Raw genomic sequence first — 27,706 nt, 5'->3', positions numbered from 1 at the left:
GATATTACTGTGATGGGCAGCTGTAATTCATAAATAAATACACGGATACATTTTCTAAAGAACATTTTATCCATGTAAATATTTGCTGGTGTAAAAGCCACCAAGACTTCTCATTAAGGCACAGATGCATATGTCTCCATAGTAAATTCTACATTTTTATCAGGTCCTGACTTTTCTCTTTTTACTGGAGGATTTGGGGAAGGTCCTTAGAGTACAAATCTGTCAGCTACATAAACAATTCTGAGAAATAATCAACTTGCAGCCGATGAAGTGAGCTGTAGCTCACGAAAGCTTATGCTCAAATAAGTTGGTTAGTCTCTAAGGTGCCACAAGTCCTCCTTTTCTTTTTGCGAATACAGACTAACACGGCTGCTGCTCTGCAACTTGTTTTGCTATCTGACAGTCTCTGATCCTGTAGAGTAAGCAGAAAGCTCCACCATGTGGTAAAATTATTTCTTTGTACATAAAATACCTGCTATGATGTATGATTAATTCAAACACCAATAAACCTGAGTTTAGTTTTTTAAAATATAGCTATTTCCCCTCGTTACTCATTTTCTGTAAGTTACTGGCAGCAAGCAGCCTGACTCCAACTATGATTTTACAGATCCAATATAATTCTACAGTACAAAATGCACTGCTAGGCTGACAAGAGGATAAAAATATTAACTGTACAAAAAAATTCATGTGACCGTCCAGTAACTTTTAAATGTCAGACAAGCATTTAAAACTTGCCATCTAAAGAGAATGGGCAGTTAGTTCAAAGGAAAACTACCAGAACTAGAGCTTATGTTCAATATGAAGCGAACAAACAAAACAAAAGCAAACACACAGCCCATAACATTTTATTGGCCTTTTCTGTTATTTTATGAGGTATACAGGCGCCTCATTTTCTCTTCAAAAAGTTTTTCTTAGTGAAATATTAAGAATATCAGATCCTGACTTCCCTCTCTTTTGATGGAGGACATTGGTAAGCTCTTTGGAGTACAGATCTATAAAATATATAAATTATAATAATATATACTCAGTGTAGAAAAGGTGTGTGATGTAGAGGTGGCAGGGCCAAACCAGGCTACAACCTGGTACCTGCTTCCTCCCCCATTTCTATCATAACCACTGAACCGTCAGAAGGCCTGTTTTACCACCCCCCGCAGATTTTCTGGGGGAACATTTCTTCTTGGTTGAAAACCTCTGTTCTAGGGGTGAGTGAGAGTGGTGAAGGGCATAATGAAGTTTTGCCTATGATGGCAGATTGTCGTGAATGATGACGAGGAGTATAAAGCAGAGCTGGAGTGCAAACTGTTCGTTATACAAAATATTTATGGCAGTGTGCTCAGAAGGTGAATGAAACTTTTAGCTTCTTTAGATGTTGTTATAGTGGCAGAGCATTTTGAATCCCTCTCTCCCAGACTGTGACTTTAATCCACTATCCATTTGATACAGAAAATCTACTCTACTAAAATTTTGTACAGGGATACATGCAATGCTAGTTTTCTCTTGGGTAGAGAAAGCAGACAAGAGCTGTAACACAACAAATTCAGAAATACACACATTCAGCTCCTTTGTTTAAAAACCAGAAACTAATCTGATTTTCTGGCGTAATCTGATTTAGAATCTGTAACATGATCTAATATGAAGCAACTATATCAGTGAGATTAGCAACATCCATTTCCCACAGAAGGAAACACATTAGCTTAATCCAGACATACACAGTGAGAAAGCAGTTGGAATCTGGAAGGCATTTAGCCTCTCTTATTTGGTATGGCATCCCATAATTGCAATATTTTTCTAAAGTATTTAAAATGAACATGATTAATTACAGATCAGTTATGAATCAAATGACTTTGAAAGGTAAAGTTTCCTTTCCTACCCATAATGCTCTGAAGCGGGTACCTGATGCTTTCTGATCCATTTTAACTAGGTTCTCTTTTTCCAGCTTCTCAGTGAAATGCCAGCAAGGATGCTGTTCAGAATACTGATTACATCTCCAGCTCTCAGTCAATGACCATGGCCCAGAAGACAAAACGATATATTCTGATAAATAGTCATGGTTAATATTTTACAAATCTCCAGGCATTCTATTCTACCTTGATTAGCCAAAGAAAAGGTGGTGGTGGTGGAAAGAGATGAAGGATGTAGCAGCCTATCCCACAACAATCAAGAGGTAGTTTTTGGTGGTGGATTGTGGCATCAAATTGTTTTAGTGGTCTCCTGGTCTGCAGGACACAACTTTGAAGAACAAAGGAATGTGAGGATGCAACCATCACCAAACAAATTAACAACTAATCAACCAACCAACCAACCAGAACAGGAAGAAATAGGCCACATTGCTCCTAACATTGAACATTGGATGTTCAGGAAGCAAGAGCTCATACCAAGTCAAAACCTATAATCGAAGGAACTCTAGTATATCCCTGGTCCTGAAACAAAAAGGGTTTTTTGGTCCTTTCAAGGACCAAGATCTCAGAATCTCTTGAAATGCCCAGATTAGAGGATGGTTTCCTACGTGTGAGCAGACAGTCCATGAGCTCTGTCATAAATATGAAGGGAAGGGTAATCACCTTTCTGTATGCAGAACTATAAAATCTCTCCTGGCCAGAGGCAAAACCCTTTCACCTGTAAAGGGTTAAGAAGCTAAGATAAACTCGCTGACCTGACTTGGCACCTGACCAAAATGACCAATGAGAAGACAAGATACTTTCAAAGCTGGGGGGGGGGGGGAGGGGAACAAAGGCTCTGTCTGTCTGCGTGATGCTTTTGCCAGGAACAGATCAGGAATGCTCTTCAGAACTCCTGTAAAAAGTTAGTAAGCAATCTAGCTAGAAATGCATTAGATTTTCTTTTGTTTAATGGCTGGTAAAATAGCTGTGCTGAATGGAATGTATATTCTTGTTTTTTGTGTCTTTTTGTAACTTAAGGTTTTGCCTAGAGAGATTCTCTATGTTTTGAATCGGATTACCCTGTAAGGTATTTACCATCCTCATTTTACAGAGGTGATTCTTTTACTTTTTCTTTCATTAAAATTCTTCTTTTAAGAACCTGATTGCTTTTTCATTGTTCTTAAGATCCAAGGGTTTGGGTCTGTGTTCACCTATGCAAACTGGTGAGGATTTTTATCAAGCCTTCCCCAGGAAAGGGGGTGTAGGGCTTGGGGGGATATTTGGGGGGCGGGGGGAAGAAGACATCTCCAAGTGGGCTCTTTCCCTGTTCTTTGTTTAATACGCTTGGTGGTGGCAGCATAGGATTCAAGGACAAGGCAAAATTGTACCTTGAGGAAGTTTTTAACCTAAGCTGGTAAGAATAAGCTTGGGGGGTCTTTCATGCAGGCCTTCACATCTGTACCCTAGAGTTCAGAGTGGGGAAGGAACCTTGACAAGCTCTCTGTAGTAACCACACTTAAGGAGGGTACACCCCTCAGGTTCCATGCCGACAGCTTCAGGTGCTCAACGCGTGAGTGCTTGAAAGGGCCCTGGCGTAGAAGCTCCCACTGGAAAGAGTTGAACTGACATCTGTAGGAATCTGGAAAACCATGAGTGACAGGGTCTTTACATTTCTGATAACTACTCAATAACTCACTAATTTAGATCTCATTCTCCCGTATCCAACCATCAGCTGCTTAGTCAGTCAACCAGTCTTGCTCTTTTGCCTAAATGTAATTGGTTTGGTCATTAGATTCTTTTTGTTGTGAGATGCTTTTAACAGGGATCATACTTGTTGAGTGTTTAGAAAGTGATACACAATAAATAAAGGAAGGAAGTAACACAGTTTCTTGATCCAGGAGATCCTGGCTTCAATTAGGATTTTTGGGGCGCTTCTTTGTTCATCGCTGGCATTACCACTATGCCATAGAGGTTCTGTTGTCACTTTCAATGGTGACCAGAGCCAAAGGGAATCTTAGGAGGAGAGAGAAAAATCCTTTGTTTAACTGCTTGCCACTACAGGAAGTTGTTGTGATGAGATTCTTGAGACAGCTATTTGCCTTGAGCTCCCTGGATGGTGCAGACTATAATCTGTTTCTTGATTCAGAACATTCCTTTGATAAACCAAAAAAGTGTATAGAGTGCGGGGGCCCTACATCATCATGGAACTGTTTCCACAGAGGTCACCATCTGACCAGTGGCCTACAGGGAGGAGACACCTGAAGAGTTCCCTAATGAGCAAGATTTGTGAAATCTTTTCTTGAGCAACTAAATTATTTCCAGAGGTGTCCAACACAATGCTTGTAGGGGAGCCAGTTCCTCAGAGGGAAATAGAGAACTTCTTTGAAAATGGCTGAAAAAGCAGTGGGGCTTGCATTTTAGATGCCCCATCAGTGTTTTACAGATCCTATCTAGTATGACTGGGCTATAAGATGAATAAAAACTATCTATCTAAATAGTGGTAATTTGAGTGCCTTGCAGACTTGTAGTGGGAGTGAAAAACTGAAGATACACTGAAAGGAGTCATCTGGTCTTGGTAATGGGTCACATTTTTGCAAAATGCAGACAAGTAGAGTGCACGTGAGCTCATGCTGTGCAGAGGATGGCATTCTCCATGGGGGCCGGACAGAACTTTCCAGCTGGACAATGTACAGCCATGTAGGGCACGCAGTGCATTCCTTGCATACCTAGATTATGCACCACTGGGTTAGCCAATAAGCGTTTTTCTCCTACCATGGTCCAGTCTGGAAACCCAGAGTCACGGGATCTCCGGCGTGCAGTCTGGGACTGTGGAACCGCTGTGCCCCCTGAACTCTCTCCAGCCTGGGATGTCTCTAACAATACCTTGCTAGTGACCAGCAAACAAAGAGACTGCTGAGACTCATCAAGCCATCAGATCTACCCCTTCCTGCTTCTCCACATGGGCACCAATGATACTGCCAAGAATGACCTTGAGCGGATCACTGTGGACTACGTGGCTCTGGGAAGAAGGATAAAGGAGTTTGAGGCACAAGTGGTGTTCTCGTCCACCCTCCCCGTGGAAGGAAAAGGCCGGGGTAGGGACCGTCGAATCGTGGAAGTCAACGAATGGCTACGCAGGTGGTGTCGGAGAGAAGGCTTTGGATTCTTTGCCCATGGGATGGTGTTCCATGAAGGAGAAGTGCTGAGCAGAGACGGGCTCCACCTAACGAAGAGAGGGAAGAGCATCTTTGCGAGCAGGCTGGCTAACCTAGTGAGGAGGGTTTTAAACTAGGTTCATCGGGGGAAGGCGACCAAAGACCTGAGGTAAGTGGGCAAGCAGGATACCGGGAGGAAGCACAGGCAGGAACGTCTGTGAGGGGAGGGCTCCTACCTCATACTGAGAATGAGGGGCGATCAGCAGCTTATCTCAAGTGCCTATATACAAATGCACAAAGCCTTGGAAACAAGCAGGGAGAACTGGAGGTCTTGGTGAAGGCAAGGAATTATGACATGATTGGAATAACAGAGACTTGGTGGGATAACTCACATGACTGGAGTACTGTCATGGATGGTTATAAACTGTTCAGGAAGGACAGGCTGGGCAGAAAAGGTGGGGGAGTAGCACTGTATGTAAGGGAGCAGTATGACTGCTCAGAGCTCCGGTACGAAACTGTAGAAAAACCTGAGTGTCTCTGGATTAAGTTTAGAAGTGTGAGCAACATGAGTGATGTAGTGGTGGGAGTCTGCTATAGACCACCGGACCAGGGGGATGAGGTGGATGAGGCTTTCTTCCGGCAACTCACAGAAGCTACTAGATCGCTCGCCCTGGTTCTCATGGGCGACTTTAATCATCCTGATATCTGCTGGGAGAGCACTACAGCGGTGCATAGACAATCCAGGAAGTTTTTGGAAAATGTAGGGGACAATTTCCTGGTGCAAATGCTGGAGGAGCCAACTAGGGGGAGAGATTTTCTTGACCTGCTGCTCACAAACCATGAAGAATTAGTAGGGGAAGCAAAAGTGGATGGGAATCTGGGAGGCAGTGACCATGAGTTGGTCGAGTTCAGGATCGTGACACAGGGAAGAAAGGTAAGCAGCAGAATACGGACCCTGGACTTCAGGAAAGCAGACTTCGACTCCCTCAGGGAACTGATGGGTAGGATCCCCTGGGGGAATAACATGAAGGGGAAAGGAGTCAAGGAGAGCTGGCTGTATTTCAAAGAATCCCTATTGAGGTTACAGGGACAAACCATCCCGATATGTTGAAAGAATAGTAAATATGGCAGGCGACCAGCTTGGCTTAACAGTGAAATCCTTGCAGATCTTAAACATAAAAAAGAAGCTTACAAGAAGTGGAAGATTGGACAAATGACCAGGGAAGAGTATAAAAATGCTGCTCGGGCATGTAGGAATGAAATCAGGAGGGCCAAATCGCACCTGGAGCTGCAGCTAGCAAGAGATGTTAAGAGTAACAAGAAGGGTTTCCTTCAGGTATGTTGGCAACAAGAAGAAACCCAAGGAAAGTGTGGGCCCCTTACTGAATGAGGGAGGCAACCTAGTGACAGAGGATGTGGAAAAAGCTAATGTACTCAATGCTTTTTTTGCCTCTGTCTTCACGAACAAGATCAGCTCTCAGACTGCTGCGCTGGGCAACACAGCATAGGGAGTAGGTGGCCAGCCCTCTGTGGAGAAAGAAGTGGTTAGGGACTATTTAGAAAAGCTGGACGTGCACAAGTCCATGGGGCCGGATGCGTTGCATCCGAGAGTGCTAAAGGAGTTGGCGGCTGTGATTGCAGAGCCATTGGCCATTATCTTTGAAAACTCATGGCGATCGGGGGAAGTCCCGGACGACTGGAAAAAAGCTAATGTAGTGCCCATCTTTAAAAAAGGGAAGAAGGAGGATCCTGGGAACTACAGGCCAGTCAGCCTCACCTCAGTCCCTGGAAAAATCATGGAGCAGGTCCTCAAGGAATCAATCCTGAAGCACTTACACGAGAGGAAAGTGATCAGGAACAGTGAGCATGGATTCACCAAGGGAAGGTCATGCCTGACTAATCTAATCGCCTTCTATGATGAGATTACTGGTTCTGTGGATGAAGGGAAAGCAGTGGATGTATTGTTTCTTGACTTTAGCAAAGCTTTTGACATGGTCTCCCACAGTATTCTTGTCAGCAAGTTAAAGTATGGGCTGGATGAATGCACTATAAGGTGGGTAGAAAGTTGGCTAGATTGTCGGGCTCAACGGGTAGTGATCAATGGCTCCATGTCTAGATGGCAGCCGGTATCAAGTGGAGTGCCCCAAGGGTTGGTCCTGGGGCCGGTTTTGTTCAATATCTTCATAAATGATCTGGAGGATGGTGTGGATTGCACTCTCAGCAATTTTGCGGATGATACTAAACTAGGAGGAGCAGTAGATACGGTGGCAGGTAGGGATAGGATACAGAGGGACCTAGACAAATTGGAGGATTGGGCCAAAGAAATCTGATGAGGTTCAACAAGGACAAGTGCAGGGTCCTGCACTTAGGACGGAAGAATCCAATGCACCGTTACAGACTAGGGACCGAATGGCTAGGCAGCAGTTCTGCAGAAAAGGACCTGGGGGTGAGAGTGGACGAGAAGCTGGATATGAGTCAGCAGTGTGCCCTTGTTGCCAAGAAGGCCAATGGCATTTTGGGATGTATAAGTAGGGGCATAGTGAGCAGATCGAGGGACGTGATCGTTCCCCTCTATTTGACATTGGTGAGGCCTCATCTGGAGTACTGTGTCCAGTTTTGGGCCCCACACTACAAGAAGGATGTGGATAAATTGGAGAGAGTCCAGCGAAGGGCAACAAAAATGATTAGGGGTCTGGAACACATGACTTATGAGGAGAGGCTGAGGGAACTGGGATTGTTTAGTCTACAGAGGAGAAGAATGAGGGGGGATTTGATAGCTGCTTTCAACTACCTGAGAGGTGGTTTCAAAGAGGATGGTTCTAGACTATTCTCAGTGGTAGAAGAGGACAGGACAAGGAGTAATGGTCTCAAGTTGCAGTGGGGGAGGTTTAGGTTGGATATTAGGAAAAACTTCTTCACTAGGAGGGTGGTGAAACACTGGAATGCGTTACCTAGGGAGGTGGTAGAATATCCTTCCTTAGAAGTTTTTAAGGTCAGGCTTGACAAAGCCCTGGCTGGGATGATTTAATTGGGGATTGGTCCTGCTTTGAGCAGGGGGTTGGACTAGATGACCTCCTGAGGTCCCTTCCAACCTTGATATTCTATGATTCTATGAAATCCCTCCAGGTGTTATCACTCAGCACAGCGGCATGTGGAAACCTCACACCCAGCTAGATTGCATGAATGCTTCCAGAGCCACTCATAAATCACACAGAGAAAGGCAACAGAGCCAAATCCCCCTGCTCCCAGCCTTGTACCTCAGCAATATACTGTCTTGCACTGCTCAAGATGAGCAGAGCATATTTATTAATTGGTTTACCACTTCAACAGTGGAAAATGGACACACACCAGCCTTTGCAAAACCTGAGCAGATTTGCCACACACTTCATAGAATCATAGAATATCAGGGTTGGAAGGGACCTCAGGAGGTCATCTAGTCCAACTACCTGCTCAGAGCAGGACCAATCCCCAACTAAATCATCCCAGCCAGGGCTTTGTCAAGCCTGACCTTAAAAACCTCTAAGGAAGGAGATTCCACCACCTCCCTAAGTAACCCATTCCAGTGCTTCACCACCCTCCTAGTGAAAAAGTTTTTCCTAATATCCAACCTAAACCTCCTCCACTGCAATTTGAGACCATTACTCCTAATTCTGTCATCTGGTACAACTGAGAACAGTCTAGATCCATCCTCTTTGGAACCCCCTTTCAGGTAGTTGAAAGCAGCTATCAAATCCCTCCTCACTCTTCTCTTCTGCAGACTAAATAATCCCAGCTCCTTCAGCTTCTCCTCATAAATCGCGTGCTCCAGCCCCCTAATCATTTTTGTTGCCCTCCGCTGGACTCTTTCCAATTTTTCCACATCCTTCTTGTAGTGTGGGGCCCAAAACTGGACACAGTACTCCAGATGAGGCCTCACCAATTCCGAATAGAGGGGATGATCACGTCCTTCAATCTGCTGGCAATGCTCCTACTTATACAGCCCAAAATGATGCTAGTCTTCTTGGCAACAAGGGCACACTGTTGACTCATATCCAGCTTTTCGTCCACTGTAACCCCTAGGTCCTTTTCTGCAGAACTGCTGCCTAGCTGCTCAGTCCCTAGTCTGTAGCAATGCATGGGATTCTTCCATCCTAAATTTCTTTATACAAACTCACTGGTAAAGATAAACAGTAAAACAAATTTATTGACTACAAAAGATAGATTTTAAGTGATATTAAGTGCTAGGCAAAAAGTCAGAGTTAGTTTCCAAAATAAAATAAAATATAAGCATGCAGTCTAGACAGTCAAGCCTATTAGATTGGGCAACATCTAGATTAAGCAGTTTTTCCCTGACCCCACCGGATATTGCAGTTAACAGTACACAGATTTCACCCTTGAAATCTGGGCCAGTCTCCTCAGTTGGAGTCTTCAGGGTGTCCTTGCTGCTTGCAGCATAAGTGGGTGAAGGAGAAAGGCCCAGCATGTGGCCACTGTGTCTGTTTTATACCTTTAGTCCATGTGCTTGGAAAACTCAAGTCCAGGCATGTCTGGGTGCATTGCTGAGTCTCCAGGCAAGGCTAAGCAATTCCTCTGGTGTGGCCTCATGCAGGTGAGTCACTGAATTGCAGCTCCCTTGCTGGACAATGGTTGTTGATAGGTTGTTTAACACCCCGCCTGGGTGTTGGCTACTTTCCTTGCTGTTGCCTCTGGGGAGCTAATATCTGGCTGATTCCCCAATTTACAGCATGTTTTAGTGACCACCATACAACATAATTCTCATAACTTCATATGCATTAATGATAGACATATATGGATAGAGAAATGACTTTCAGCAGATCATAACCTTTCCCCTGATACCTCACATGGCATGCTTTATATATAAGATCACAGTCATGTATAAATGAGGAATATGGGGGTTACAGGGCGCTCCCCTGAGGTACAGAATGTCCCACCCACTACACTTGGGCAGCTGTCAACACTCATTCTCCATGCTGCCCTGCTTCTCTGCTTCTCAGGACCACTTACTAGAGTGCCCCACTTGCGATCATTCTATGTTTTCTCCCCAGCCCTCTCTCAACTTCTGGTCACAGCCCAGCTCCCTGGCTCCTTTTTAGGATAGACAAAACAGCCAGAGCTCTTTCCCTTCAGGTGTCTCTGGGCCTTTACCTGCACTTAGCAACAAGCAGCTATTTTACAGGCTGGTCCCTTTTCCCTGCAGACTTTTTTGTAGGCTGTAGTTGTATGATCCTCTGGGGGACTACAAATTCCAGAATGCCTGTTTTTGTAAGGCAGCACTTGGAGAAGGGATAAGTTGGACCCAGGCCTTATCTTAAACCTATCCTGTAACAGAGGGTTAGGAGAGAAATTATGAGCATGGTTTGCTGGAGGTTGGGATGGGGAGCAGCAGTTAGAAGAAAGAGAAGGTCGGATATATGAATCAAAGCAAACTGACTGAACTGGAAGGAAGGAAGGAAGGAAGAATGTGTCAGAGAAAGGGAAGGAGATGAAAATTTATAACTCAGGTTAGTTTGGATCAATTTAAAAGAAATAGATAAGCTTTACAAGGCCTGTCAAAGATTTAGCTCAAGAGTAATGGCTGAGTTTCAAGAGTCAATGTGCTGCTATGGAAGAAATTGGTATTAGAAGTTTATGGTAACAGTAGTTACAACAGTCAGTAAATACTGACCCATCTGACAAGGGTATTCACCTTTGTGATCCTGATCAAAGTCAGGTGACTGTGGCAAGGAAATAAAGTTAGGTGTTTTGGTTTGGTTCTGCCAGTATTTCTGTCACTGTGTGTCAAGCTTATTACAGAAAGAAAGGTCCCCACTCCTTCTCCCTTGTACGATCCTCAGTGAATATGTCTGGACTGTCCACTAGGTGGCTGCAGAGACTATACGATTACAACCAAAGACATACTTTGTAAAATCAAAATATTAGATGCTACCGGGGCTGTGGGGAGAAGAAAGCTCTTCCAGGAGATGGGAATTGGATCAGACAGCCAATCAGAGGGCTCACATGTGCTAGAGGGCCGAAACTTCTCTCCCATCATAAGACTGGCTCCAGCCCCAGCCCCAGCCCCAGCCCAAATCACATCACTTGTGTAAAAACTGTGAGAGTTGGCAACATTGCCTTGAACTGTGTAAGTACATTAAAAAGATCTGATTTTGAAACCATCTCTGAAGCTATTATGAGAATCTGAATGTAGGAATGTCTCATTGGTCTTTTAAAGACATGCTCAGATATGAATTCACTGAAATTCACTTGCCCCCACCTGCTTCATTGTCACCCATTAGGGACATTGCAGCAAATTCTGCAGTGGAATTTCTAAAAGTGTGTAAATTATATCAATCTGTATTAGTCGTGCAAAAATAGACAGCTGCAGAACATTCAGTGTAAGCCAAATCCAGTTCCCAGGCACGTGGGTGGCTGTACAACAGTGCTGTGATTAACATGTGAGGGATACAGCTGGTTTAGATTGAAAAATTCTAAATTTTCATGTCAAAAAAGGTAAATTGAACTTGAAAATTTCCACTTCCATGAGAAAATATCTATGCTGATGACATTTTTCAATTTTCCAATTGGGAGAATATAAACACATTGTTTTTTATTTGCATTCTGAAATTAAATAAATTTGTTGATTTGAAAACAAAATTCACTTAGTTTCAATTTAAAATTTCATTTCATTTTGGACTCCTCCTAATCATCCCCCCTCCCATCCCTGTGCCCAGCAGCAAGAGCTCAGAACATTGGAGTAGACCTTAGCCAGCCCCATAGGACAGGAGCTGCCACTGCAGGATGAGTGCAAGGCAGGCTTGCTCTACAACTCACTGCTGCAACCCGGATCTCCCACTCCCCTGGGGCAGCAGCCAGTACCAGCTCCCTGATGGGTAGGACCTGTCCTGCTTTAGCCACTGGGAACGTTAGAAGGTCTATTGGGAGGAGAAATATATTTTACTACATGTCAAGAAATAAGCGACAAACATTGTCCACAATAAAAACACACTTAAAATTGGAACCTTTTTATGTTGTGGAGACTGATTAAAGTCAATGTACCACTTTCAATGTGGGAAGAACGCTTTTATGTGTTAAATTATTATTACAGAATTTACTGAGAACATATAAATCCTATTGATAGTTATTTATTTTATAAATTCATAAACAATGTGTGTGTGTATCAAAGTGATGGTGAAGATAACTGATACAGGCACCATTTGATGACATATTTCATTATATCAGATTTAGAAAAATACAGAAGTAATATGTTATTACATCATATATAGATATTTGCAAAAATGTACCTCTCTTGTCTAATCAGACTGTACATTATACGGGTTAGAGATTGTCTCTTTACTATGGGTTGATCCAAAGCTATTTGAAATCAATGGAAATTCTTCCATTTATTTCAATGGGTTTTGGATCAGGGCATGTGTGTTTGCACAAAGGGCACAAAAGGCCACTAATGTTGGCTGGGCACTACTGTAATACAAATAATGAATAAATAATTATTATCAACATCTTAAAATTTCTATACACTTTTATGGTTGACTAGCTTTCAAAATTTGAAGAAAGTACTGCTAAAAAACAGCAGATTGTCCAAAACTAGTTTGTGAAATCCCTAGCTCAACAGGAACACCATTTTAATCACTCTGCCTGCAGGAAGCATTTTTTAAAAACAAGACACAGCATAATATTAGATCAAAAAATACAGAAGGTATACCTTGAAAGTAACCTAAAGAATGTTGATGTCTTTGGTACAGCTCAACAACGGTCTACCAGCACTTTTCCAGACTCAAATCCGCTATCAAGGACAGATTAGGTGCTTAAGACTTTCTTTTTATGTGAGCAAGCAACTGATGCCAAGGACAGGTATATTTTAAATGTCATTGCAGTATCTAGTGTTGATTCCAGCCAGTCCTCACAGGAGTCTGTTTTACCTGATGGTGCAATTCTTGAGTCGTCTGTGTCATCTGGCGCAAGTATTCCAGAGCCGAGCCCCTGTATTAAGAAAATTTCAGTTTTTCAAAAAAATTGTGATTTTCTGTTGGGTAAAATAAAAATATCGGCTCACTGGCTGCCCCCAGGGAGGCTCATCAATTTAACTTTCTGCCAGTAACACTGAAAAAATCTTTTGTGGAGGGGTTTGAAGGCTGAGTGCTCGGGCTCTCTGCCTTTCCAGCCCCAGAGCGGGGAAGGGAGGCCAAGCACCTGGGTTCTCTGGCTCCCAGAGCTGCAGGGGAAGCTGAGCGTCCAGGCTCTCTGCCTCTCTGGCAGCCAGGCTCTTACCCTTTTCCTAAATGACAGCAGCTGTCCCGGTGGGCAGCCGAGAAGCTGAAAAATTGCATTTTAGTTCTTCCAGAATAGAATTTTTCTTTAAAACCCTCTCTGCGAAATATTTCACATTGGAACATTTCATCCTGGTTCAGGATGACATTTGTCAACCACACATTTTTCATGAAAACAGATTCCTTTTTCTAGTCAGCTCTACCCTGCACTGGCTGCCTGCTTCCCTCTCCCAAACTCTCAGAATAGCGGGTGTGTCAGGAGTGAGAAGGGATGTGCTGGGACCATGTTTGTGCTGCATTCCGTGACACCGCACCCAGCTCTTCCCTGGCATGGCTTTCTGTGGAATCTAGTGCAGAGAGTGCTGCCTGCTGGCCTATTCATTTTGATCAGGGCTGAGGGGGGATGGTATCTGCATGTGGATTTTGGAAGGCACAGTCCAGCCCTTATTTGATTAAACCTCCACCAAGCAGAACACCAATGTTAGCAGCTATGAGAAAATCCAAGACAAATTGGAGCATCTGGTATTTTCAGCTCTTCTTTTAAGGAACTTGGGCTACACAGAATGAGCTGTTTTCTGGCAACTTTCCATTAAAAGCAGAGCTTTTATATTGTAGGAGAAGTCAGCAGGAGCCCTCATTTTCCCACCACCCACTCCCACTCCCCTACTGAAAAAAAGTGATAAGGTCAGCAATCTCTTAGACTATCCCAGGCATAGTGGGACATCTGATTATCTTCTCAAGAATTTAGGCGCATATATAGTTACAGAATGTGGATTAGAAGCTATTTTCTGGCAGACTTCCATAAATACCAGACAGTATGAGGAGGTTCTTTTGGCAACATCCTTTTCTCTCCTTTCTATAGAAGATATATTGTCTTCCCTGACATACATAATTGTGCTAATGAAAGACAACCAAGATTGTCAATGAATCTACTGATCAGAGAAACATCTAACCCTCATTCTCCTCAAATGTTTTCCACGTGTTTGCATTTTATTACAACAATTTCACACATTTGGAAGTGGGCTGTGAACATCACTGAAAACAGGAAGATTTTATGGTACCAGATATTAGAATGATGGCACTGTGCAGTCTGCCTGACAAGACCATGTAGGTTCAACCCCCTGGGCCCACTGTTACAAACATAGCTGTCCCCCAAAATAATTAAACCACGTTTCTATCACATTGTACACAGGGGACCTCATCACATCCCCAAAACTGCTGCAGCTTTGGTCACATCAACACTATAGTAATGGGTCAAAATTAAAATAGGATGGGAGGGAGGAGACTATCCATAACACAAGACTGAGTTCTGATATAAACATGAATTGCAATTTGGTTCCCCAGCATAGTGGTTTTATAGGTCCTGATTCAGTTAAGCATTTAAGCAAATGTTTAAATCCCACTGATTTCTGGGTCCATGGTGCAGATGGCCCCTTAGAACAAGGACGGTTATGTAGGCTTATTTAGAGTTCAGATGTCTAATTAGAAAACTGTGACTGCAAACCTATGTGAGATAATGCAGAAGGGGCCAATGGCTGCTTGGCTATCAGAACATTCAGCTGACTGGGTTCACTTTAGGATACTGCAATTTATCAATATGGGATGGATTTATTTTCTTTAGTAATTTATAAGATGTAGATGCATTATTCTTGTGTCTCCATTACATAATTCAACTATTTACTATGAATATTAATTTCTTCTACTGCCAAATTTCTACATTCTTCTCATTTATTCCTTCTCCAAATCATCCCTCCCACCTCTACCTCTATCCTCCTGAATAAAGGGTAGGAAAGAGAGACACAATGCTTGCTGTCTGTCAGTCAGCTTTTACTGACAGATGGAAAAAAGAGCTAAGAACACCAAGTACGTCTTCTTGCAAGGGCAAGATGTGGTGCTCCCAATAGGAGTCATATTGGACTAATACTTATATTTGATCTTAGCTAAAAGGAATTCCAATGAAATTTTATGAGATCATTTTTCCTCTGGTGTCCCAGAGATTTATAAAAACTTTGTTTAGTCTATATATAATTTCCTAAATATTGTAGCTGCCATAAAGAATCATATTGCTTAAGCAATTAATGCTAATTATTTCCTTATTTTTTTTCTTGGCAACAAATATGTATACATTGTTTAATGTCATTGACATTACTGAAAATAGTCTCGTTAGTTCTGTTTATCTGAATGGGTAGGTATTAGCTGTTGGGGAAGAAAAAAATGCTTGCTGTCAGCTGTGAGGACGTCCTTTTTTCGAAAATATCCTGGTTTTGCAATAAGAATTATTTAACCCTACATCCAAAAAAGTTACTAGCAATTCCCTCCTATATTTTACAGAAGGGTCTAAAAACCTTAAATCTCAATCTGAACACTCCCAAACTTTGGAAAGCTACAAATCTGGACCTGAATCTTATGATTCAATCTTCTCTCTATATTTTGTTTAAACAAACATAGTACAGAAGGCAGCAGTATAGTATTAAATCCCATTCTTAAAAACAACAATATAATTTTTTGTATGATAACTTGAAAAGATAGACATGGTGGGAAGAAAAATTACTAGAATTGGAGAGAAAATAATTTCCACCCTTTAAGAAATGCCAACATTTCAAAATCTGTAATTTTATCATGGAATGAAAATTCTGAAAATTTTGAATTCGGAAATATTGAAACATTGTATTTCAATTATTTCAAAATATTTCGTTACAATGAGATAAAAATGTTTAATTTTAATGTCTAAACATTATAACAATATTTAACATAATATAATATGATGTTAAAATAAATATTGTAATATAAATGCCAAAATGAAACAAAACAATAAGCTAAAAATGGAATGGTTACCTTATAAAAACAAAACATAACATTATCAAAACAAATTCAGAAAGTTGAAATGATTTCAACACTTTGTTGAAATTTTTCTCAAAATTTGCACATTCCTGTAGAACATTTCCATTCTGAACCCCCCGCCCCGCATTTTCTGATGAAAAACGATTCCTTGAAAATGTTCCAACCAGCTCTAATAATCACATTAATTAATACAATATGGTGTCATCGAATAAATTGGTACAAAGAAATAAAGCTCAGTGACTTATCTTATGAATTCCTTAGAGTGTGAGCTTCCAGGGTCAGGGACCAGGTTTTCTCAAATGCACCCCAAAGGTTTAGAGAGCACTCAGCAGTGAAAAGATGGAGGCCTATACAATGTACACCGGACAGGTAAATGGATCCTCTTTAAGAATAAAAGTTACCTTACAAGAGAATAGAAAATGGCCCATGTGGTAACAGAGAAATTTCCCTATGCCACTCTAGTTTTTCATCATCTGAGTTATTACCTGGTTTTAAATGGCGTAGAAAAGCAAAATAAGATTTTTAAGTGGCTCAGCAGGCTTGATGGCATTAGCAGTATTGTGCTATGTACATTTGTAATCTTATTGTGTACCCATTTGTGACTGTTTCAGGGAATATGCTACCAAAACAATAATCATATTAGTAGCTTGCAAGATTCGATTAATGGAGAATGATATCAATACATTTCTGCTAGGTCATTTCTTTGGTTTTCATAACATCTGTAGAACAGCTGCCAGGCATTTTTTGTTAAAAGAAATATTTGTAATTTGACAATCTTTTATACTCCCCAGTGAAAAGAAACAAACATTAGAGGACCTTTAATAGCTACTGCATTGAGAGAAAATAGGTCAGCGTGCTTTCCCTTCTTCTTGGGGCCACATCCAATGCCCATTGAAGTCAATGGGAACCTTCCAGAGAAGCTAGATCTTGCTTACCTCTTTCTATTGCTACCATGGCACTTGTCTATTCACTCACATCTTCGTGCTGACCACAGTCTCCTGATCGATCATCTCATCTTCTTCCAGAGATCTAAGGAATATTTGGAACCTGAAAATCTTTTAAACAATTCAATAGCCCAAAAGAAATGTGGTCAGCTCTTAAACCACTGGTAGATTCAGCAACCTGAGACAGAAGAGAGAGAGAACTCACACTGGTCAGAAGGATTAATATGCTACATCTGTTGAAGAGTAGGCTGTGTTTTCCCCACCAAAGGCTAAAAGACTGTTCCTTTGGCTCTCTGCTCAAGCACCATGCTGCAGGTTTGCTACATCTCCTCCTGTCACTTCCCTTTTTAACGATCTGTTATTCCTAATGTTATCACTTGAGTTGTTTCATTTAGTGGCTTAATTGTTGGAGGAGGAGGAGGTTTACCAAAGCATGCTTTCCTTTTTGTGCGCATCTCTTCTCTAGTTGTCAAATTCTAAATATACGGCTTTGCACTGTTGTTCCCCCAGAAAGAATGCAGACTGGTGGGTAGCCCAAAATTAAACACCAGCTTTCATATTGACCATATCATGTTCCCAGATAAAACACTTGCTATAGCCCTACCTTGAAAACGTACCCCATAACTAGGCTTGTATCAAACAAGGTTACAATGGCTATCCTTATTAATTCAGTTAATAGCACTCTTGTAGCCTTGCAATGTTATTAATTATTTATATTGCAGTAGCAACCAGTGGCCCCAAATGAGACAAAGGCCCCAGTGCATTTGGCACTGAACAAACACCGAGTAAAAAAAAACTCCCTGCCCTGAAGAGCTTATAATTTAAATAGGCGAGACAGGCATTCTGCTTTTTCTCATCCTTTATCTATCTCCAGTTCACAGGTGGGAAACGGAAGTGATTTGCCGAAGATCCCAGAGAAGATATGTGCCACAGCCAGGAACTGAGCTTAGATTTCTTAAATCGCAGCTCAGTGCCTTAGTATAAAGCCATTCTTCAATCTGTGGAAAATATACCAGTCCAAGCACAATGCCTACTAGCCTGCATTCATCACAATGAAAATATGCTTTACTCACCCAATCAAAAATACAACCACCCTCCCTCTGAGTCAGTGCACAAGTAAAATTTTGCGAGACTGTTCTGTTTGTATGAAAATTGACTTTTCCATCCTGTCCTGTGTTTTTATTTACAATTATTAGGCAAGGATACTATGAAATATTAATTAGAATATTGAACTTTTCTTGTGTGTACGTGTGCAGGGAGACACACATGACCTTGGACAAACAAACATTTGTCCCCAGCTGCGTGGGTCAGGATTGCACTAATTTCATTACGCAGAATTATGTCAGGTTTTTCAGTACTATTAGCCCCAGCATGAGGCTCAGCACCCAACAGTCTCTGAACTGAGGCCAAATGCGTTTGTAGTGATTAGCTGATAAATTAGCAAAGTAGTCAGCCTGTTAAAGCAAACGCTTTTGGAATGTAATTGGATAGTGAATGATTTCATTTACCACCGATTGAAACAGTACTGTGGTATGATTGCTTGTGATCTCATAAGGTATATACCTAACATTTCACACCTTGTGGCAGAAAGAAACGGAAGAGTAATTAAATTATAATAATGCCATTCACATCAATACAGGGGTGGTCAATGTTTCCACTGTAAACTCCTATTCTCTGGGTAGTATGATAGGGCTGTAAAAATTAGCTTTGGATAAAACTTGGTTAACAAGGTCTTACACTAGGAGCAATTTTTTAAAATTGATTGCGAGAGACCATTAAAATTGGGCTATGTCCATGTCAAAAAATAAATTTATACCACATTTTTTCCATGCTTGTATAATAAGAGTATAACAATAGGACAAAGGGTCTCAAACTGCGGGTCGTGACCCCTCAGGGTGTGTGTGTGGGGGGGTCATGAGCTGTCAGCCGCCAAACTCCCCTTCGCCTCTAGCATTTATAATGGTGTTAAATGTAAAAAAGTGTTTTTCATTTATAAGGGGGGGGTCACACTCAGAGGCTTGCTGTGTGAAAGGGGTCACCAGTACAAAAGTTTGAGAACCACTGCAGAGGAATATACTACCAATCACAAGGGGTGCTGGAACACTTTTTATAGTGGGGGTGCTGAGAGCCATTGAACCAAACTGTAACCCCTGGATATGATGGAAACCACTTCAAGTCAGGAGGTGCTGCAGCACCCCTGGACTCCTAGCTCTAGCACCTATGCTAGCCACCTGACTAACTAAGATGGTGATCATGATGGTGAAATGCTCTAGGAGATTAGAGTGGCTATAACAAATAGAAAACTCAATAAAAATGGGGGATTTCAACTATTCCCATATTGACTGGGTACATGTCACCTCAGGATGGGATGCAGAGATAAAGTTTCTAGACACCATTAATGACTGCTTCTTGGGGTGGCTAGTCCTGGAACTCACAAGAGGAGAGGCAATTCTTGATTTAGTCCTAAGTGAAGCACAGGATCTGGTGCAAGAGGTGAATATAGCTGAACCGCTTGGTAATAGGGACTACAATGTAACTAAATTTAACATTCTTGTTGGAGGGAAAATACCAGAGAAGCCCACCACAATAGCATTTAACTTCAGAAAGGGGAACTACACAAAAATGAAGAAGCTATTTAAATGGAAATTAAAAGGTACCCACAAGAGTGAAATGCCTACAAGCCACAGGGAAACTTTTGAAAAAGAACATAATAGAGGCTCAAATTAAACGTATACTCCAAATTAAAAAAAGCACAGTTAGAGGACCAGAAAACATGGCTAAACAACAGGCAAAAAGGCATTCTTTAACAAGTGGAAGTCAAATCCTAGTGAGGAAAATAGAAAGGAGCATAAACTCTGGCAAGTGAAATGTAAAAGTACAATTAGGTAGGCCAAAAAAGAATTTGAAAAGCAAAAGACAAAACCTAACAGCAATTAAGTACATCAGAAGAAGCAAGCCTGCCAAAAAAATCAGTAGGGCCACTGGACGACCGAGATGCAAAAGGGAGCACTCAAGGAGGACAAGGCCATTGCAGAGAAGCTAAATGAGTTCTTTGCAAGGCAGGGGATGTGATTCCCACACTTGAGCCATTCTTTTTAGGTGACAAATCTAAGGCCCTGTCCCCTATTCAGGTGTCAATAGAAGAGGTTTTGGAACAAATTGATAAATTAAACAGTAATAAATCATGAGGACCAGATGACATTCACCCAAGAGTTGTGAAGGCACTTAAATATGAAATTGCAGCACTACTAATTGTGGTATATAACCTGTCATTCAAATCAGCTTCTGTACCAGATGACTGGAGGATAGCTAATGTGATGCCAATGTTTAAAAAAGGCTCCAGAGGAGATCCTGACAATCATAGACCAGTAAGCCTAACTTCAGTACCAGGCAAATTGGTTGAAATTATAGTAAAGAACAGAATTATTGGACACATAGATGAACATGATTTGTTGGGGGAAGAGTCAACACAGCTTTTGTAAAGGGAAATCATGCCTCATCAATTTATTAGAATTCTTTGAGGGGGTCAACAAACACATGGACAAGGGTGATCCAGAGGATACAGTGTACTTGGACTTTCAGAAAGTCTTTGACACAGTTCTTCATCAAAGGCTCTAAAGCAAAATAAGCAGTCATGGGTTAAGAGGGAAGGATCAGTTAGCTGATTAAAGGACAGGAAACAAAAGGTAGAAATAAAGGATCAGTTTTCAGAATGGAGAGAGGTAAATAGCCCCTACTTCACACCATGCACTCAACCTGTGTAACTCATGCCACAGGATTTTGAGAAGGCCAAAAGAATAACGGTTCAAAAAAGAATTAGATAAGTTCATGGAGGACAGGTACACCAATGGCTATTAACCAAGATGGTCCGTGACACAACCCTATGCTCTGGGTGTCCTAAACCTCTAACTTCCAGAAGCTGGGAGTGGATGACCAGGGATGGATCACTTGATAATTTCCCTGTTCTGTTCATTCCCTCTGACGCATCTGGCACTGGTCGCTGTCAGAAGTCAGGATACTGTGCTAGATGGACCATTGGTCTGACCCAGTATGGCCGTTCTTATGTACATCTATATGAATTCTAAAGATGGGTCTTTTAAAGACAGTAGTGGATGTCCCACTTGGCCTAGGGAATATACTTTAGGGAATAATCCTGAATTGGCAAGGAGTGGCCTAAAACATGTAATGGGTCTTTCCTCATTCCTAATTTCTATGAGCTAAAGGATCTGAGGGTCTGAGTGGATTACAAATTGAATATGAGCCAACAGTATGATGCAGTTGCAAAAAAGCCAAATATCATTCTGAGGCAGGTTAACCAGAAGTATCATATGTAAGACACGGGAAGTACCAGGTAATTGGTCCATTCTACTTGGCATTGGCGAGACCTCAGCTGGAGTATTTCCACATCTGGAGGTTTTTAAGAACAGGTTCGAGAAACTCCCATCAGGTATGGAGCAGGTTTACTTTGTCCTGCCTCAATGCAGGGGGTGGACTAGATGACCTCTCGAGGTCCCTCACCACCCTATATTTTATGATTCCATGATCCCTCACATAGGAAAAAAAAATGAGAGCGGAAAGTGATTTGGTAAACTTGATGTGGTGAACTACACAGAGTCATCATCCCTTCAAAAAGAAACAAGTTTGCAGGCCTACAGAAGAGATGGGGGTTGTGGATTTTCCAACCATACAATGTCCTGAAATTCCAGGGAAATCCTGCAGATCTCCTTGTACCTTCGAGCCAGAACAGCCCCTTCACACTACTCCTCATACATCTCTAACTCTCGCAGTTTGACTTCTATTAACTGTTGCCTCACCTTTGCCCTGCCCACTTGCTGGCAATGACACAGTTAACATTAACTGCCACTGGAAAATGGCCAGGAAATGGTGCACAGAAAGTGTCTCTCTCCTTTTGCTCCATCTTTCTAGGTTGTCCCAGACAATACAATGATGCCTGTTTGGCTGTCTTTTCACCCCCTTATTTGCTCAGCTAGATTTGGATAGTATTTGCCTGTTCCATCCTCTCTACACTGTACAGTTTAAATAGTGCAATGGTTCTTTGATACACATACGTTTGCAATAACAAGCAACCTACACACTAGCTGGAAAGGATTTATAGTATCCATATGAATGTCTGCTAATAGTTATTGGGGAATGTAAACCATGTAAAAACAAACTGGCCCCAACTGTAATACCAAAGTAATCTTTAAAATCGCTCAACATTTTTTTGGAACGAAGCAAAAACCCATTGCTCCAGGCACACAAATTGGCACCACGAACAGAGGATGAGATTAAATGAACTTGTCCGACAAACTGCGTTATGCTCAGAGATTGGTATGTATGTGGAAAGGTTACTATTGCAAATTGGGGGGTGGGGGAGGGAGCAGCACCATGGCATTTCCAAAAGAATTCCCCTGCCCCCAGATGTGACACTGTCTGGAATTACATATGAAAGGCAGTGCTGTGATCTCAAACCCCGATAGACCACCTTCCAGAGATGACCACTTCTGAGAACGTCCTTTGAAAGGGTCACCTCCACCAATTCTGAAAGCGGATTTAATGGGCACCTCCAGTGCATTTCTATGGCTAGATCATTTCTCACCAACAGTCAGATGAGCTAACAGACTCCAGTGTATTATAAAATTAACATCTTCGTTTGGAGAAGCTCATCTCAGGCTAGAAAGTGATCAGCCCCTCTGGGGATGTGCAGAGGTGGGGGAGACAACATTAGCCCCGAGATGAGCCTTTACAGCACAGGGCTAGTGCCACAAACCACTCCAAAAGATGTGGGGAGGGAGCTAGCTGGTCAGCCATGGATGGGAGCACAGGCTGCACGCATGTGCACCATTAAGTGTAGTAGGTACATTCTTCCTTTGCGCTGGTAGTTCTGGGAGGTAATGTTCCTGCCTGAGGTACAATGCCTTTGAAGGCTGATGCAGTGCAGTTGCGCTGCCCTCAACATAGGGTGGTGTCTGTATGCCAGAGCACCCACACCAGACTCATTCCAACATATCCTCTGCACGGGGGGAGAGGCAGGGAAGACAGGGGGGTGTAGGAACTGAGCACAGTGGCTCTACATCAAGCCCTGTGGATTCCTCCACATCAGGGAGGTATTCTTGTTGTGGGAAGGGAAGCAGCAGTCCCATCCCATCCTCTTTTTGCCACCAGAGAAGCACAAAAAAGACAAAGCAAGGCAAAGAATCTGGACCAGATGTGTCCACTACTGTGTCATCTAGCTCTCTGGTGGATCTGTGCTGGTGGTGAATTACTGCTATGTGCAGAGAGTGTAAACGGAGCCTAAAAGTGTTAGCCTGTAGGTGGGGGTAGGGAGGGGAAAGAGAAGCACGAGAAGTTGCCATTATTTTACACACAAATACGGGAAGATAGCATAAGCATGCATTCCATATTGTACTTTGGTTCTTTAGTGGAGATTCCCGTAATATCAAGTGTGTTTCAGATTGAGAATTTTTATTAGAGGCACAGCACTCAGTAAGATCTTTGTAGTATATCTCCGGCAGTGAAGGATAGGGGAAGATACCATTGATCATTTTAGTGGTAATGATGGCCTTATAATCATATTACTGCTGCCCAGGGAACTGATTACTTACAAAATCTATTGAGCACTGAATAATGACTGAACATTTCTGTAAGCGAGTATGAAATAAGACAATGGAAAAGACAAGGAAGAGAGAACAATTCTAAGCTAAAACATCTATAAACAGAAATATGGAAAATTTGGGGGAGAAGGAGGATGTTTTAAAACTACTCATATAAGCGTCAGCTTAAATACTGAATGCATGGTTGTAATACATCAGGCACCATACTTTCCATAGTCCTATTCCACAAATGTCTTTGAAATGCATGGATTTTATTTAATAAATAGTTAGGAGCATAGGAACTGCAATGCCTGATCAGTCCAATGATCTACTTTTTTCTCCAACAGTGGTTAGTACCAGTTGCTTCAGAGGAAGGGGTAAAAGCTCCATAAAGGACATTTATGCAATCACATGGCATCAATTTATTTGTATAATGGAATTATGGTATTTTCAACGTATTAGCCTTTTTTCATGTATCCTAAAATCTTGTTTGCTTTTGTGACCATCACTGCCAATGTAGCAGATGTTTTCACTGATCAGTCCAGAGTTACCGATTGTTACATTCTATTTAGAACTCATTATTGTGTGCCAGGAGTTCAAGTTGCTCCTGCTCACACGCACTACACTGTACTGGCCTACAACATATTTAATCTAACATCCTGTTGCCCAATCAACACCTTCCAAAGTTCTTTGCAGTTTGTGTAGTCTTGATTAGGCTAAGTAATTGTGTTTCTCTTCAGCTTGCCAGCAAGAAAGGACCATCTTTCCATTGCTTGTGTACGCATTATGCTGCAACTAGTGAAAATTGGCTACTGGAATATTCTGTTAAACAGAACAAACTCAAGATGGCGCTAGAGAGCTGGAAAAGAGAGTGGTCCTCAGAATTACTATAAATATCCTTTGTTAGTGTGTTGATAATCCCATCGCTGCAGAGATGCATCTAAAATTAACAACAAATACTTTTGTCAGTATAGACTGTTTATTTGTAGTTGCACATCTCTTGGTCTGCAGGATATACAGTATTCAATGTTTAAAACATAAGCATGAAGACTCTATTAAGCAGGCACTAATCTGGGCCAGTTACCAGGAAAGTTAGTACCGGAGTGAAAACTTTTATCCTAATTTTTGTTGTGCATTAAACATGATAAAAATAAGGATCATTCTGGATGCTTTGGGCTACATCAATAGACAAGGTCAAAGATGTGCAAGATTTTATTAATACAATCATTTTTATTAATTAAACTATACTACTTTTATTTCAGATGACTTTCAAAAACCTAAGTACTGTACATTTTTAAAAAGGGAAGTATATTTCTGCTTATGAACAGCTTCCTTTTAGTTCAGACTAGATACAGAAGTCTTCAACAATGCCTTAAACTGTTGTGTAGCTCTGGTACGTGTTGTTTAACAGCAGTTGCTTTCCATCCCAGAGGGGGCAGCATTTAAATGAGTGAACTTATCCACATTCTCTGCAGCTCTTTCTCTGCATGTAATAAACACATCCAGGATGTATTACACACCTACCCACTGCAGATATCTGTGTATCTGTAAACATGCACAAATTAAATTTGATTTACTAAATTTTTTAGGTGATTTGAGATCCTCTCAAATGAAAGGCCTTATATAAATATAATTTAATACTCAATATGTCCCGTCGGTAGCTTTTTCTCAACAGTTCATTTTTAACTGATATATCTAGACCTTATAGCTCTTAAGACCAGGCAGCATCTTACAGAATTCTCTCTGCTTCAATGTAAGCTGTCTAAATTCTGCTGGCCAAAGAACATGCTAACTTAAATGTTCATCCAAAGCCTCTTGAACATCGGTGCTGGAACTAAGGGTGCGAGGGATGCTGCTGAACCCCCAGGCTTGAAGTGATTTCCATTATATCCAGGGTTTACAGTTTGGTTCAATGGCTCTCAGCACCCCAACTATAAAAACTGTTCCAGCACGCCTGCTCTTGAAGTCAGTGAGAGTCTTTCCCATTGGATCAGACTCTCAGTTCCAGCAGTGGAGGAAAAGCTGGGGTTTTCTAAACAAAAAAAGAGACCGTTTTTCCATATAAGATACTGTTTTCTGATCAGAGCAGGTGCTGAAGACTTTAAAGCTTTAATGCTGATTAGAAGAAAAAGGCCTCTGTCCTCAAATGGTGTTGCATAGCTTCAAATAATCTGCTATCAGCGTGTGTAGAGTTTGGGCTGAAGTGACAGGCAGGCTGAGAGATGGTACCTGTTTTAAGATCAGAGAGGGCACTAGAATCTTTAGTATATTCAAAATAATTAAAGCCAAAGTAAAAAAAAAGCAGCAAAAATGTTAGAGATATTCTCCATTATTTCACTTATACATGGATATAAAGTGTTAGAACTTAGCTGCCAGGACTGGAGCCTAGTGGGGCAGGACACTCTGATGTGTTCTTCTATCATAAGAGATACCTGATCTCCTTCTTAAGTTTTCAGGACCCATCCCTGACACAGTTCTAACCTGACATGCAGGGTATGAAGCAGAGTAATGTAACGAAGTGGTTCTGGACTGTCTGGCTAGACATTTACACTGTTGCCTTAGAACTACTATCCAACACCCCCTTCCCTCCACCCCCAGATTTCTCCCTCAGTCCTGCCCATTATGTGCAACCACTTGCTCATCATTTGGCTGTTAGGCTAGTTCTGAGTGACATTGTGCCAGAGGGGGTGAGGGATGACACCCGAATAATGGGTATTAGCAGAGAGACTGAGATGCACAATCCATTGAGCTTAAAAATGCAGTCAGAAGGGTCAAGAGATGACCAGAGGGCTTGAGACACTCAGGTAGAGAGCTCGAGAGATGCAGTGAAACTCACCTAATAGTAAAAAGAAAAGGAGTACTTGTGGTACCTTAGAGACTAACAAATTTATTTGAGCATAAATCTCCCCACTGTATTTTCCACTGAATGAATCCGATGAAGTGAGCTGTAGCTCACGAAAGCTGATGCTCAAATAAATTGGTTAGTCTCTAAGGTGACACAAATACTCCTTTTCTTTTTGCGGATACAGACTAACACGGCTGCTACTCTGTCACTTAATAGTGTAACTCCTGCAACTCCAAGTATGCTGTTTTAATACTCCCAGTAGTTATGAAGTAAAAGAATGCATTAAAAACAGTTCTCAGATCTGGTACAGTTTTTTGATACACAATATAACTTTTATATATGTTTATTAATGAGGCCTGCTCACTTGCTTTGGCTGCCATGTGTTAAAAGAACAATCCAAACCAAACTCAGAAGTGATGGATAAATAGGGTTAACTATGTGTCAGTAAGTGGATGGTTTGTACTGTTGTTGGTTCCAGGGTAGGAGACAGACAAGGTAGATGATGTAATATCTTTTACTGCACCAGTTTCTGGTGGTGGAAGGGACAAGCTTTTGTGAGCTCCACAAAGCACTTTCTCACGTTGGCAAAAGTAACCACAGTAAGTGGATGTTTAATCTGAATGTAAAGCAGTCTGAGATGGCCTAACTCTCACGCCGAGGGACCCGTATAAGGTGGCACACCCCTATTTAGATTCCTTTAAATTCAGAGAATATGGCACTGAAACACAATCCCACATTTTGCCCTATACAAGACATCCCTGTCCAACGCTACTATAGAAAAATCTATCAGCTATCAACACTAGGATTAGATCAGAAGTGCAGGTCCATGCATTCAAACTATACTTCCTTTCCACTCACGCTGTTGGTTCCATTCCTATGATCCAGTAGCAATGGCAAATAAACACACCTCCTAAAATCCCACATTTCAGCCTAACTAGTCTTCATCCACAGCAAAGTGCCCTTGTAAACTATTTTATATGGACTAGAGCCCTAGGAGGTACCAAAGGTGAGGCAACCCTCATGGGCTCACCTAAATGCAATCAGAAATATAAACCTTTAAATAATGGAGTTTAAAACAGAAATAGCAGCTACAATTCTGGGAAACTACATTTGTAAAGCCAGAGGGAATACATAAAATACTTCACAGTATGGAGTTCACATATCTTACATAGCTAAACCACTAC

This window comes from Lepidochelys kempii, chromosome 10 (genome assembly GCF_965140265.1).
Source record: "Lepidochelys kempii isolate rLepKem1 chromosome 10, rLepKem1.hap2, whole genome shotgun sequence".
In the NCBI taxonomy this organism is placed as follows: domain Eukaryota; kingdom Metazoa; phylum Chordata; order Testudines; family Cheloniidae; genus Lepidochelys; species Lepidochelys kempii.
Note: the sequence above shows the minus strand (reverse complement) of the source record.